The sequence below is a fragment of the Capricornis sumatraensis genome, chromosome 2, assembly GCF_032405125.1.
Source record: "Capricornis sumatraensis isolate serow.1 chromosome 2, serow.2, whole genome shotgun sequence".
NCBI lineage: Eukaryota > Metazoa > Chordata > Mammalia > Artiodactyla > Bovidae > Capricornis > Capricornis sumatraensis.
In genome coordinates this window covers 190,759,914-190,774,986 of record NC_091070.1, presented here as the reverse complement: position 1 = coordinate 190,774,986, position 15,073 = coordinate 190,759,914, and positions in this window count along the sequence as shown.

Here is a 15,073-nt window from a genome sequence, read left to right as displayed (position 1 = left end):
AGAAAATGTAGTGAGCTTACTATGAAAAGTGAAGCTGAGGAGTTTGGTAACTGGCCCAGGGTCAAATAATTAATAAACTAAACTGTAAAGCCAGTATCTAAACTTAGGTATGTCTGATTCCAAAGCCCATCCTCTTTCTACTCATCCTACTAGTTGATTATGAACTGGAAAAATACAGAACTTTGTGCCTGTAACTCTTTTCTTATAAATAAACAACAGAAATTTATATCTAAGAATCATGGTCCTGGCAGGTTCATTGTCTAGCTCACATGTGGCCATCCTCTCACTGTGTCCTTATGTGGTAAAAGGGCAAGGATATCTGGGTTTCTGGGATCTGCTTTTTCCCGTCTTATTCTTATTGAGGTACAGGTGATTTAAAACGTTCTGTTAGTAAAACAGTGATTCAGCCATATATATACATATATGCTTTTTCAGATTCTTTTATATTACGGTTATTATAAGATATTCAGTATAGTTCCCTGTGCTATACAGTAGATCCATGTTGTTGATTTAATTTATATATATTTATATATATGTTTATATATAGCATATATAAACATATATATAAATATATATATATATATATATATGTTAGTTGCAAACTCCTAATTTATCATTGCCCTCCCCCACCTCCACTATCCTCTTTGGTAACCATAAATTTGTTTTCTATGTTTGTGAGTCCATACTGTTTTGTATTAATAAATAAGTTCGTTTGTATTGTATTTTTAGATTCCACAAATAAGTGATAACACATGATATTTGTCTTTGCCTAACTTACTTCACTTAAAGTGATAAAGTCTAAGTCCATAAAAAGAATGAAATAATGCCATTTGCAGCAATTTGGATGGACCTAAAGGTTGTTTTTTTAAGCCCAGATGTATAACTTATACTGCTTAATGCATCTCTAACTTCTCTTAACGTTTCTTAAAGAAGCTGGGGCCCTAAGTCTGTGCATCTGTGTCACCTAACTAGTGATGACATTTGCACTGTTTCAAGAAAACGAAACTGAGTCATAGAAATTAAATACTACAGTAATGTTTCTAAAGTGTCGTCCCTGGACCAACAGTGTCAGCTTCACCTGGGGATTTGCTACAGAGGCAACTTCTCAGGCCATACTTCAAACCCACTGAATTGACAATTCTGGGTGTGGGGCCCAGAACTTTGTATTTTAATGAACTCTCCAGATAACTGAGATGCACACTGTTGTTTGAGAACCACTATCTTAATGTTAGTTGCTCAATCATGTCCAACTCTTTTCGACTCCATAGACTATAGTCCACCAGTCTCCTTTGTCCATGGAATTGTCCAGGCAAGAATACTGCAGTGGGTAGCCATTCCCTTCTCCAAGGGATCTTCCTGACCCAGGGATGGAACCTGGGTATCCTGCATTTCAGGCAGATTCTTTATCATCTGAGCCACTAAGAAAGGGGAAGTGCTAGTTACGATGAACATCAGCACACCTCAGAATCCCTCTTGACACAGAGATCCAAGAAGCTACTACCAGAGCTCCTGAGTTAGCCACTTACAAGGAGACCTACTTGCCTTTACGGGTCATTCCACCAACTAATGCAACACATGAGAAAAATGAGGTCCAGAGAAAGAAAGTGACATATGCAGGGTCACAGAGCAAAACAGTGATACAAATAAAGTAGAATCCAGTTCGGTTCTTCCAAATGCCACAGTGGCTTGGCTGAAGCTGTATTTTCTGATGAACAGAATGTGGAAAGGTAGGGTGGGGATTAAGGGGGAAGTTAATAATTTTTTAGGCCAAGATGTGGGATCTGGTAGAGGAAGCAGCACACAGCCGGGGTCAAGATGGAATCTGACACCCAACTTGGGACTGGACTAGGCCGGCATGAAGCACCGGAGGCAAAGGAGAAATCTGAGCTGGAGATGGAAGGGCATCTCCCTCTCCCTCATACCCTGTTTGGGCTGCTTCCAGCTCCCGTAGATTCCACCTCTGTTTTGCCATTTGGATGAATTACCTCGCTTGGCGTCTGTTTCCTGGACCCTCCTCCACCCACCACCACGGGATCTGATCTCCATCCATCTTCACCCAGCCTGAGAGCCCCAGAGAGCTCTGGAAAGGCTCCAGTCCACAGTAGAAATGAGAAGCACAACTTCATAGGGGCCCTGCTGTTGGTGAGTAGAGGCAGGGAACGGGATCACCTAATCCTTGCGAATGACCAGGGGGCGATCAAGCGGGTAAAGAATGCTTTGTTTAGAGGCAAAAACAAAGGAACAAAAAAATCGCTCTACCACCTTGAGTCCATCAACTCTTCCAAAAAAAGTTCTTGTTGCGTTGTTTTTATCAATTCTATCAAGAATATTCATTCAGTGTATACATAACACGAAAGTAGCTGAATTGGTGTAAATAACTGGATTTTTTTTTAGCTTTAATCCAGATGCTAGTGATTTCATCCCAGTTGGAATTTCCATCACTTAACTAATCCGGTAAGATACTTAATATCTTCAAGCCTCGATTGTTCCATGTGTCAAATTAAAATAATAATTGATATAATTCATGCTTTATCCATCTCACTGGATGAGGTCAAGTGAGATAATCGTTGTGAAAGTGCTTTGTAATCTGTAAAATATCACACAGATGTGAACTCTATATTGTTATCATCACTTCAAATTTCCTCAGCCAACTTCTACAACCCTGATTGACTGATGTATTTTATGGCTACATACGAGAGCTTATCATGAGAAGGAAATGTTCCACCCCTGACACCTTAAACTCTAATATACAAATCTCTGCTTCTAATTTCCTATCAGTCCAGTTTTCCCTTCCTTACGCCTACCACACATATTTTGTGACCTCATCACAACCCTTTAGTTCTTTGATTTTTTTCCCCCCACTATTAGCCTCTTTCCACCTTCATTTCCTTTCCTGTCCACTAGAACTACAGTGTCTATTACTGTAATCATTTTGCTACAAATGCACTCACCCTCCCAATCTCTTGCTCTTCCATCATGCAGTAAATTCCCTACATACAAATGAGGTCCATCTTGAGAGTAGGTTCAAAAGTCTAATTTGCTCCTAAGTCCAACAAAGTTAGCTCAGGTACCTAACTAGCACAACCAGTTATACAGTACTGTACTATAATAGGTTTATAATACTTCTCACACAAATAATACATTAAAAAGCTAACAAAAATGAAGGAAACATTTTCAATCTTATAGTATAGTATGAAAAGTACAGTAGTACAGTATAACAGCCAGCATAGAGGAGCTGGTACTGAGTGATCAGGCAAGAAGAGTTATTGATGGGAGGGGAGAGAGGATGTGGGAGATAGTAGACCGGAAGGATCATCAGCAATAGCACCTGGAGGGCAAGCTGCCGTCTCACTCACACCTGATTTTAATGGTGCACCATCTGATTTCTTGTTGGATTCAATTCCATCTACCCTCCTAAAAAAATGATCCAGTGATGTCTGGGGAGTAGCTCTTTTTCTCTTGTTGGAGATGACATAATAGCACTGGATTGCATTATGAATGGCTGCTGCAACCTCCGTGAACGGCTCTGTACTCGGGTCCTGTCCCTCTAAAAGTAACAGAGCCTCCTCAATAGAACTGCCTTATGTGATTGGACATACAAATGCATGTTCTCATCTTTGAAAGTTCACAACTTGAATGTTCATATACAGGGGACTCATTATGCTTGCATTCAAATTCTGTCTTATATCAATGTAACCATCTGTCTTCTCCCCATCTCATTCCCTGGCTGTGGAACACTTTTGGAAGAAATGACACGAGTGGATGGATTGGCATCATTCCAAATTTATGGTCTCCAAACTCACTGGGCATTACTGCCAGAGCAAACATTCCACATCTTACTCTGGTCAGACTACCTTCCTAATTGCTGCTCCCTTCTAGCAATAAACTGGGTACCTTTTCAGAGGATTGAGGCTATCAGATAAGCACTTGAAAACTCTCCTTCCCAAACCACAAACTTAAACATATACAACCGAGTCCAATTTTACCTCCTGGGATCCTGTAACAGACCAATAAACATTCTTCTCCAATCTAAGACGGATTCTTCCATTTCTTCTCCTAGTTGATCTTCACCCAACTCCCATAGAGATTTCCTCTTTCCTGGAAACTGAATCTCTTAATGGTTCAAAGAAATCCACCCTCTTCTTCTAGCACCTCTGCTCATTTCCCTTACCCTCCACAATCAAATTCTCCCAAAGAATAATCTACAGTCACTGCCTTCATCTCTCCAATTCCTCATTTAGGCTTCAATCCATGACAATCAGCTCCCCTTCATGACTCTGCTGAATCTTTCTTGGCCAAAGTTACCAATCATTTTCTAATTATAAATTGCCTAGTTTCTTCTAGCCTTCTCTATCATTGGCTTCTGAGATGTGACTCCTTGCTAAGTCCCCTGACCCACTCTGACATTTCCTTCTTGGGTATATCCATATTTATATATATACATATGTTGCTGCTGCTAAGTCGCTTCAGTCGTGCCCGACTCTGTGCAGCCCCATAGACGGTAGCCCACCAGGCTCCCCCATCCCTGCGATTCTCCAGGCAAGAACACTGGAGTGGGTTGCCATTTCCTTCTCCAAAGTATGAAAGTGAAAAGTGAAAGTGAAGTCGCTTAGTCCTGTCCGACTCTTAGCGACCCCATGGACTGCAGCCCACCAGGCTCCTCCATCCATGGGATTTTGCAGGCAAGGGTACTGGAGTGGGGTGCCATTGCCTTCTCCAATATATATACACATATATGTGTGTAAATAAGAAATATTTCCTTATTTATATATGTACACCAGATCCTGGTGTGTGTGTGTGCATGTATATATATATTCTGCATATCTTGGCTACACACACACACACACACATATAGGCTCCTCAGGTGGTGCTAGTGGTAAAGAACCTACCTGCCAATGCAGGAGACAGAGGAAACACGGGTTGATCCCTGGGTTATGAAGATCCCCTGGAGAGGAAATGGCAGTCCACTCCAGTTTTGTTGCCTGGAGAATCCCATAGATAGATGAGCCTGGCAGGCTACAGTCCATATTGTTGCAAAGAGTCAGACACGACTGAAGTAACAAACTGACTGATATTGATATCTTCCCCTCCCTGAAATACTGGGTTTTCCAAGCCTGACTTGACTTCTTTAAAAGATATTATTACTTCCTTGGTGACTTCATCTGTTTCTGGGGTTTCACACTGATGATTCTTTCACTGATGATGATATCCTAAAGGAAACTGCAGGCTCAATGACTACTAGACATTTCCACTCAGTTAATGTGTCCAAAAGCAATTTAATATGTTCACCCCAAATCTGGTTTTCTTCCATGCTCCTTCCCTTGGTAAATGGTATCACTCAGTCAGTTCAGTTCAGTCGCTCAGTCGTGTCCAGCTCTTGCAACCCCATGAATCACAGCACAGTAGGCTTCTCTGTCCATCACCAACTTCTGGAGTTCACCCAAACTCAAGTACATCGAGTCAGTTATGCCACTCAGCCATCTCATCCTCTGTCGTCCCCTTCTCCTCCTGCCCCCAGTCCCTCACAGCATCAGGGTTTTATCCAATGAGTCAACACTTCGCATGAGGGGGCCAAAGTACTGGAGTTTCAGCTTCAGCATCAGTCCTTCCAGTGAACACCCAGGACTGATCTCCTTTAGGATGGATTGGTTGGATGTCCTTGCATTCCAAGGGACTTGCAAGAGTCTTCTCCAGCACCACAGTTCAAAAGCATCTATTCTTCAGCACTCAGCTTTCTTCACAGTCCAACTCTCACATCTATACGTGACCACTGGAAAAACCAGATGGACCTTTGTTGACAAAGTAATATCTCTGCTTTTTAGTATGCTATCTAGGTTGGTCATAACTTTCCTTCCAAGGAGTAAGTGTCTTTTAATTTTATGGCTACAATCACCATCTGCAGTGATTTTGGAGACCCAAAAATAAAGTCTGACACTTTTTCTACTGTTTCCCCATCTATTTGCCTTGAAATGATGGGACCAGATGCTATGATCTTAGTTTTCTGAATGTTGAGCTTTAAACCAACTTTTTCACTCTCCTTTTTCACTTTCATCAAGAGGCTTTTTAGTTTCTCTTCACTTTCTTCCATAAGGGTGGTGTCATCTGCATATCTGAGGTTATTGATATTTCTCCCAGCAATCTTAATTCCAGCTTGTGCTTCATGATATCACTAGGCACCTAAATTCTGAAGGTATTTTTGGCCCCTCTTTGTCCCTCCCTCTTTGTCTATTAGAGACACTCAAATAGAGCCAGACATCCTGGAATGTGAAGTCAAGTGGGCCTTAGAAAGCATCACTATGAACAAAGCTAGTGGAGGTGATGGAATTCCAGTTGAGCTATTTCAAATCCTAAAAGATGATGCTGTGAAAATGCTGCACTCAATATGCCAGCAAATTTGGAAAACTCAGCAGTGGCCACAGGACTGGAAAAGGTCAGTTTTCATTCCAATTCCAAATAAAGGCAATGCCAAAGAATGCTCAAAGGTGAAGTCGCTCAGTCGTGTCCGACTCTTTGCGACCCCGTGGACTGTAACCTACTAGGCTTCTCTGTCCATGGGATCTCCAGGCAAAAATACTGGAGTGGATTGCCATTTCCTTCTCCAGGGGATCTTCCCGACCCAGGGATCGAACTCGGGTCTCCTGCATTGGAGGGAGATGCTTTAACCTCTGAGCCACCAGGGAAGCTCTTAAGAATGCTCAAACTACCGCACAATTGCACTCATCCACATGCTAGTAAAGTAATGCTCAAAATTCTCCAAGCCAGGCTTCAGCAATACATGAATCGTGAACTTCCTGATGTTCAAGCTGGTTTTAGAAAAGGCAGACGAACCAGAGATCAAATTGCCAGCATCTGCTGAATCACTGAAAAAGCAAGAGAGTTGCAGAAAAAAAAACATCTATTTCTGCTTTATTGACTATGCCAAAAGCCTTTGACTCTGTGGATCACAATAAACTGGGGAAAATTCTGAAAGACATGGGAATACCAGACCACCTGACCTGCATCTTCAGAAACCTGTATACAGGTCAGGAAGCAACAGTTAGAACTGGACATGGAACAACAGACTGGTTCCAAATAGGAAAGAAGTACGTCAAGGCTGTATATTGTCACCCTGCTTATTTAACTTATATGCAGAGTACATCATGAGAAACGCTGGACTGGAAGAAGCACAAGCTGGAATCAAGATTGCTGGGAGAAATATCAATAACCTCAGACATGCAGATTATACCACCCTTATGGCAGAAGGTGAAGAAGAACTAAAGAGCCTCTTGATGAAAGTGAAAGAGGAAAGTGAAAAAGTTGGTTTAAAGCTCAACATTCAGAAAACAAAGATCATGGCATCCAATCCCATCACTTCATGGCACATAGATGGGGAAAGAGTGGAAACAGTGTCAGACTTTATTTGAGGGGGCTCCAAAATCACTGTAGATGGTTATTCCAGCCATGAAATTAAAAGACCCTTACTCCTTTGAAGGAAAGTTATGACCAACCTAGATAGCATATTAAAAAGCAAAGACATTACTTTGCCAACAAATGTCCGTCTGGTCAAGGCTATGGTTTTTCCAGCAGTCATGTATGGATGTGAGAGTTGGACTATAAAGAAAGCTGCACGCCAAAGAACTGATGCTTTTGAACTGTGATGGAGAAGACTCTTGAGAGTCCTTTGGACAGCAAGGAGATCCAACCAGTCCATCCTAAAGGAGATCAGCCCTGGGTGTTCATTATTAGAAGGACTGATGTGAAGCTGAAACTCCAATACTTTGGCCACCTGATGTGGAGAGCTGACTCATTTGAAAAGACCTTGATGCTGGGAAAGATTGAGGGCAGGAGAAGGGGATGACAGAGGATGAGATGGCTGGATGGCATCACCAACTCAATGGACATGAGTTTGGTCAACTCTGGGAGTTAGTGATGGACAGGGAGGCCTGGTGTGCTGTGGTTCATGGGGTTGCAAAGGGTCGGACACGACTGAGTGACTGAACTGAACTGAATTGTCCCTCCCTATAACATCCATTAGCCCTCACAGCCACATCTCTTCTCTCCATTTTCTCTGCCTCTGCCTGAGTTCAGGTTTTCATTCTCTCTCCCATGGATTGCTACCATCATTTCCTAACTGGTTTTCCTTCCTCCAGTATTATCCCCTTCTAATATATTCATCATGGTGTGGTAATCTTCCTAAAGCAAAAGCCTATCAGTGTATTCCGACCATTTTTAAAACACACTCTATGTGTCAATAATCATGCTCTTCTTTACTTTCGTTGTCTGATTTGAGTCTCACAACCCTATGAACTAAATACTGATATTTGTATTTTCAGAAAAGAATCCTGAAACTACTACATGGGCAAATCAGCAATTAAATTCAAGTTTGTGTGGTTATGTGCATCCACTGTTATGTTTCTCCATGGCCCAAGGTTAAGGCCAGATTCCTTAGCAGGCTACCTCCCTATAAACTCACTTCTCTCCTGGTTTCAAATGGCCTCTGTGTGAAATCGTATTCCCTCCTTCCCCCTCTGTCCCTTCCTCTCTCTTCACCCCTGAAGAATTGCCTCTTTATTTATTCTGCACCCCCACTAAACACTGTAAAGACTTTAATCAGAGCACCAGTCCAATTTCATCATATTTGTTAATAATTTTTTTTTCCCCACAATACTGTGTGCGAGCTTGCAGAGACCATCTTTGTCTCCAGGACCTAATATTATCTTTGGTATATAGTACATGGGTAGACAAAATTTAGCCCATAGGCCAAATATGGCTTGCCACATGTTTTTATAAACAAAATTTTATTAGAACAATGCCAACTCTAGTGAAGTACATATTATCTATGGTTGCTTCCTTACTGCAATGAGTGATCCAAGAGTTTATGGTCCAAGACCACTCAGAGTGGTCCAAGACTTTATGGTCTGCAATCCTAAAATATTTACTATCTGGCCCTGTACAGAAAATTATCAGCCTCTGACATAGTAGATACATAATTAATGTTGGAGAAATAAGAGAATGTATGTTACATTGGCTGAATGAATCCATGAATTATTGAATCATTATTAAATATAATATTTTTTGGCAATGAGAAATAAGTAATAAGAAAATCTGGATTTAAGAAAGAATTTTCTAGCCATTAATAATGATTGAGATGAAGAAGTGATCTCCTTAGATATCAGTCTCCTGGGGAACAAAGCAAGGTAGAAAAAGATGGAGTTGATCCAGAGGAGCAAGGCAAATAACATTAATAATAATGACTCTACCTATCCTCTTAGAGTTGTTGTGAATGGGCATTGCTGTTTATAAAGTACTCAGAAGACATAAAGCATTGAGCCTTTTAGCGATGACAAAGGACTTTTCTTATCTTGGTCCTTTCATCATTTCATCTACCTGTAGAATCAGAATTCTTCAATAAAGAAAACCCAATTAAGCTCAAAAAGGTTAAATTTCACTCAGCTAACTAGTTTTCACACTCTGATCTCTCCAGCTCTAAAACCCCTGCTCTTTTTCCAAATCCAGGCCACATCTTTTCATGTACGAACATATCACATGTAGCTTGAAGGAACACTTTATTTCCAGACACTTGAGGGCTTGCTTATATGTTCCATACAGGCAAGTTTGAGCAGGCACTTTTGACAAGCTTTGACTATTATGTTTACCCCTGCAGACCTCCCAGGGACAAACACTGAATTTGTTTTTCAAGTACTCCCAGGGGCTAGAGCTAGCCAGTCTATTTGGATAGAGGGTGTGGAGGCTCCCCTAGCTGCATCACACCCACCTAGATAAGGAGACCGGATGTTACGTGACCTTCCAACATTTGCCAGAGAACAGGCTAGCATGGGGATCCAGAGAGGGTGGGTGTGCCTAGTTAATAGGGCAGAGCAGACTAAACAAACCTACACTTTCTGACCTCTTCCTTCCTCTGGGTTCTTAATGAAAGTTCTTTCTACTCATGAACAAAAACAACCATTTGTTCATTCATTTAACATGTGCTGAAAACCTACTCCAGGACAGGGCTGGTGCTGGGTACAAGAAATGAAGAGAGAAACAGAACACAATTCTTCCCCACAAGGAGCCTGCAGTCTGGTGCATGAAACCAACATGTAAATAGACAATAAAGATACAAACTGGTGAGAAATCTAAAACTTGGAACAAAGCTCTAAGAAAAAGCAAGCTCCTGTCTCTGGGATGTGGAGGGACCTCAGAAAGGAGGTAATATTGGAATTACCAAATGAATTTACCAGAAAAGGATAGTAATTATAATAATAATTCTAGTAAGTTATTGACCAGCTATCATGAGCCAAAAACTAAGCTAGGAACTTCATAGCCTTTGCTATTACATTTTAGGAACAATGAAACTGTCGCTTAGAGAAGGAATATAACACATCCAAATTCACAAAGGCAGTAAGTGGCAGAGCTGGGTCTGGGCCCAGATGTTCCTCATCTTAAAATTGTATTTTGGTACTTCTCTTTCAAATGAGGGTAAGAAAGGCAAAATGGTATCTTCAGGGAAAAGCAAACTGTTTAGAGTAGCTGAAACATACAGTCATTAGAGGAAAGGCTTGGGAGCTGAGGCTGAAAAATGACAAGGAGCTCAGATTTTGAAAGGTCTCATATGTCTCACCCATTTCAATTTTTGCCTTGTGATTTTTGGGACGAGGACTTCCCTGATGGCTGAGCAGGTAAAGAATCCACCTGCAGTACAGGAGATATGGGTTTGATCTCTGAGTCAGGAAGATCCCCTGAAGGAAGAAATGGCAGCTCCACTCCAGTATCCTTGTCTGAAAAATCCCATGGATAGAGAAGCCTGACAGGCCTTAGTCCAAAGGGTTATAAAGAGTCAGACATGACTGGGCACACACACACACTATTGGGAAGAACCCATGATCAGATTTCTAATTTAGAAATGTCACTGGAACAAAAGTAAAAAGAAGAAAAAACTGGAAGCAGGTGGAAGGCAAGGAGACCCATCAAAAAGCTGTTGCCTCTGTTCAGGTCAGAGATATTTGAGACCTGAATGAAGAATGTATTTAATGAGGATAAAATCTGCAAACTCAATAGGAACAGGAGCCACACTCTGCAGTGGGTCCCCCAATAAAGCGTGACCGTGCTTTGGGATTGCTTGTGTTTTGTTGATGAAGAGTTGAGGTCCAGAGAGGGGATGAGGAAGGATACAGAGAATGTTGGCCAGAGCTCAAGCCCATCTCTGGACCTTTGGGGTCCAATGGCCTTTCCTCCCTTTGACAGTCCCTTTTAGGTGCTATAACCCAGGCCTCCGCCACCACATCAATGGACATTCCCGCCTAAGAGTTGCAGCTGTTTCTCTCTCTCCCCCAGGTCATCCTGGAGTGACTCCCAGCACATGGACAACATCCAGCCATCTACGAAGGCTGGCAGGAGGAAGCCCATAACAATGAACAAATGTTCAGGGAAAACCCCCAGTGATTCCCCAAATGAGCTGGGGCGAAGCAAACTCTCCCCGAGCTCAGGCTTCACTGAGCAGGAAAATTGTCTGAGCAGGATCAGGTGAGGAGGGAAAGCAGGATGGTGGAGTCTGTAACTCCTGAGACAGACTTTGAGGCAGAGTCCCAAGGGGAGTCAGTATTAGGAATAGAACTTACATTCCTGTGTGCTGGAGGCAGCGGTGAGAGGGAAGAGGGAACACTGTGCAGAAATGCTCCGTTGCTGGAGTCTGTGGTTTGTCTGAGATCCTGATCTATGCTAAACAGTGACCATACTGATTCCAACATCCTACACACACCACCACTGACCTCCTGCAGCTACCTGCTTAGCATCCCAGGAGGCTCTGTTGGCTAGCTTGCCTTTCCTCCCAGCCAACCCATCAACCCTGACCTCAGCAGATAGCTGATAGCATCCTATTTACCACACCTCCCCTTGGAAGGTGGAAACCAGCAGCAGGGAGGGCAGGGCCTTCGGCCAATGATGTGTACCCTCCTCCAACGAGAGAAGATCCCAGGAACCCAGTTCTTCTCACAGGAGGGCGGGTAGGTCCACAGTGGGGGCCAAGTGAGTGGCCCCCAGACAAGGAAGGATAAGGCTACAATTTAAAATGGTCAGGCCACTCTGGGGACAGATAACAGGGAGTTCTGGATGACTTTGGCACACAGGGTATAAGATAAGCACCTGCAGTGGCTTCATGTGTCTTTTCAGTGCCACCTCATTCACATGGGGTGGTTTCTTCTCAAGAGGCCAAGAACGGGAACAAGGCTCCCTTTCTGGTATTCTCCATCATGGCTCACCACCAAGAACCTTCCACGAGAGCCAACAGAAAATGTTCTAGCCAGTTCCACCTCCTTGCCTTTGGCCATTTCCTCTTCCTCCCTGGCATCCTCTCTGAGCCCTCCCCTGACTCCTGCCCACAGTTAGCGTTCCAGCCCATTTCACACCTCTTCTCCCGCAAAGCTTTCTGCCTAGTTTCAGATTCCCCAGAAAACAAGAGCCCAAGTCACAGACTGAACGCTGGTGCGTTATTTGAGATTGATCCCAGAAAGCAGACGTGAGGAGTGTGGTGAGTGAAAGAATGAAGGAAAAACCCACATAAGGTGTACTGTGAAGGCGGCCTTTGCCAGGACCTCCTGAGACGCCTACAACTTGCCTCCCAGAAATATCCACCAGTCAGATGGAAGACTGGAGCGGTTGTCCACCAGCTTCTCCTCTACCTCCTCCCCTCTGGCCCCCAGTCCCCATCCCTGGAGGAAGGATGCCCCAGAGCTTTATCTGGGTTTACTTAAGTTCCCTTAGAAGTAAACCCTTAGACCAGGATCTGAGTGAAAGTCATGTGAGGGGTAGTGCAAGAAAGCAAGAGGGCAGGAAATTGTTGCTGGGAGAGAAGGAAGACAGTTAAGGTGAGTCAACAGCTGAAGTGCCACTGAGGGCACCTGGAGCTCAGTCCTGTTGAAGAATTCGAGGAGCCAGTGTGGAATCATGTCTAGAATTTTCCTTGCAGAGGACAGGGTGCTGAAGAGTCTCTCTACACCCTTCAGTCCTACTTGGAGGTTTGAAGCCTGCCTCTGAGATGGGGGTGAGAATTTAATGCCCTGGCACTTCCAGCATCCCCAGCACACAGACCAAGTGGGGTCTGGCTGTCAGAGCAAGCCCACAGGCAAAGAATTATAGCTACCGGCTGTTGGAATTCAGGTCCACACAAGCCAGGGGACAGGGGTCCAGGCTATGCTTGCCAGCTGGCTGGGAAAGCTCCCAACATCTAGAAGGCCCTGAGGTAAGATGCTGAAAGACAAGAACACTGCCAGAGGGAGCTGAGTCTGATCTGTCACAACTATGGTTGAAAGTTGGAAGGGGGCTGAAGTTGGAGAGGGGCCAAGGGAAATGGAGCATGCATGTTGTGTCTAACAGCAGCACTTATTTTGCCCAGCCACTCAGTTCTTCTTTGCTTGTTGTGAATACCTATTAAATGACCATTCAACACGTGTAGGCTGCCCTATACTATGTGTAAGTTGAACACTTGAAAGTGGCTTGCAAACTGCTAGGAGTCAAGGCCTGTGACTTAGTCTTTTCATCTCCTTCAGTACTTAGCACCAAACTTTGTACCTAGTTATGCCTTTGTCTACTTTTGACAAAAAAGAAGAAAAAAATTGAAGGCTTCATGCATGAGCTCCCTCCCTTCCCTATCTATAAAGTTACCTTCTTGTATACATACCAGGCCTTACATCTGTTATTTGGGTGTTGGAAATAACGAGAATGAGATTTCCCCTTTCTCTGATTAAGGTAAACTCATCTGCCTACACTTTGGATGCTGTTGACTTTGCCTCTTTTCTGGGATCCTCACTCCGTCAAGTCATCCCTTTTCTCCATTGTCCATGTAGCAGATATTTGGGCTAGGTGGGGGTCCTGACATTTGGGCCTTCCTACTCCACTTGTCAGGCTTCCCTAGTGGCTCAGTCAGAAAAGAATCCAACTGAAATGCAGGAAACTGCCTGAAATACAGGAGACCCAGGTTTGATCCCTGGGTCACAAAAATCCCCTGGAGAAGGAAATGGCAACACACCCCAGTATTCTTGCCTGGAAAATCCCACTGACAAAGAAGCCTGCTAGGCTACAGTCCATGGCTTTGCAAAGAGTCGGACATGACAATTAAACCGCCATCCCCACACCACTTAACTCCTAAAAGCCCGTGGGATAAAGTGTAAGATCCATAATGTTCCATCAGTTCTGGCTCACACAGGGCAGCCCAAAGGCCAGCAATCCATCTGGTTGGCAAAGGACTTTGTCCTGCATGACCAATTGTGTAACATTAGCCTGGAAAGTGGGGCACCTGTCTTCTTCTCTTCAGTCCTGACAGGGGGAGGACAAACATGAGGGTCTTGCCGAACTGGAATGAAGCATGGAAATGCCCGAGGCAGGCCCCACGCACGTACCGTCCTCAGCTTCTCCTCAATCCAACATCTGCCATTTCCTAAGACTGAGCTTAGCCTTCAGAAAATGAATTGCACCCTGTCAAAATCATTTAGATTCCTTTATAATACTGATTGCTCCTGCTGGCCTCTTGGAATCTAGAAAACTGAGGGGCTCCAAAGATGGAATATGGATCTGAGTAGTTCAGTAGGCTTTCTGCCTCCTTAAATCCCTTTGGGAACAAAGTTGGGAGTGAGTGAATAACCCTACCTAATTATACAAAATTAATTCATACATGGTGAATAATTTCCTCACCTGCTCCATCTTTACCCCCAGTCTAATTCCTATTCCCCTTCTTGCCACAAGTCTCCATGTGAATGAGTCTGAAATATATCCTTAAATATTGATCTATTCTTGTAAAATACATAGTGGTGATTTAGATGCACATATGCTTTTAATTTTATAGAAATCATATGCTATGATAAATATCATTCTGCTTCTTTTGTCACTCAACTATAGGGTTTGGGGGGATGGGAGAACATGGTTTTTGTTTTGTTTAACCTTTTTCTTCTTTTGAAGCACATCACATACACAAATGAGTGCATGGATTTTTGAGGGCCTACTAAGTGGCCTTCCATGATGTCAATTCTCTCTCCCCACCAAAATAATTTTCAAAGCAAAATTTTATGTTAATCACTTTCTTTCTGCTGTTGTTTCATCTCTG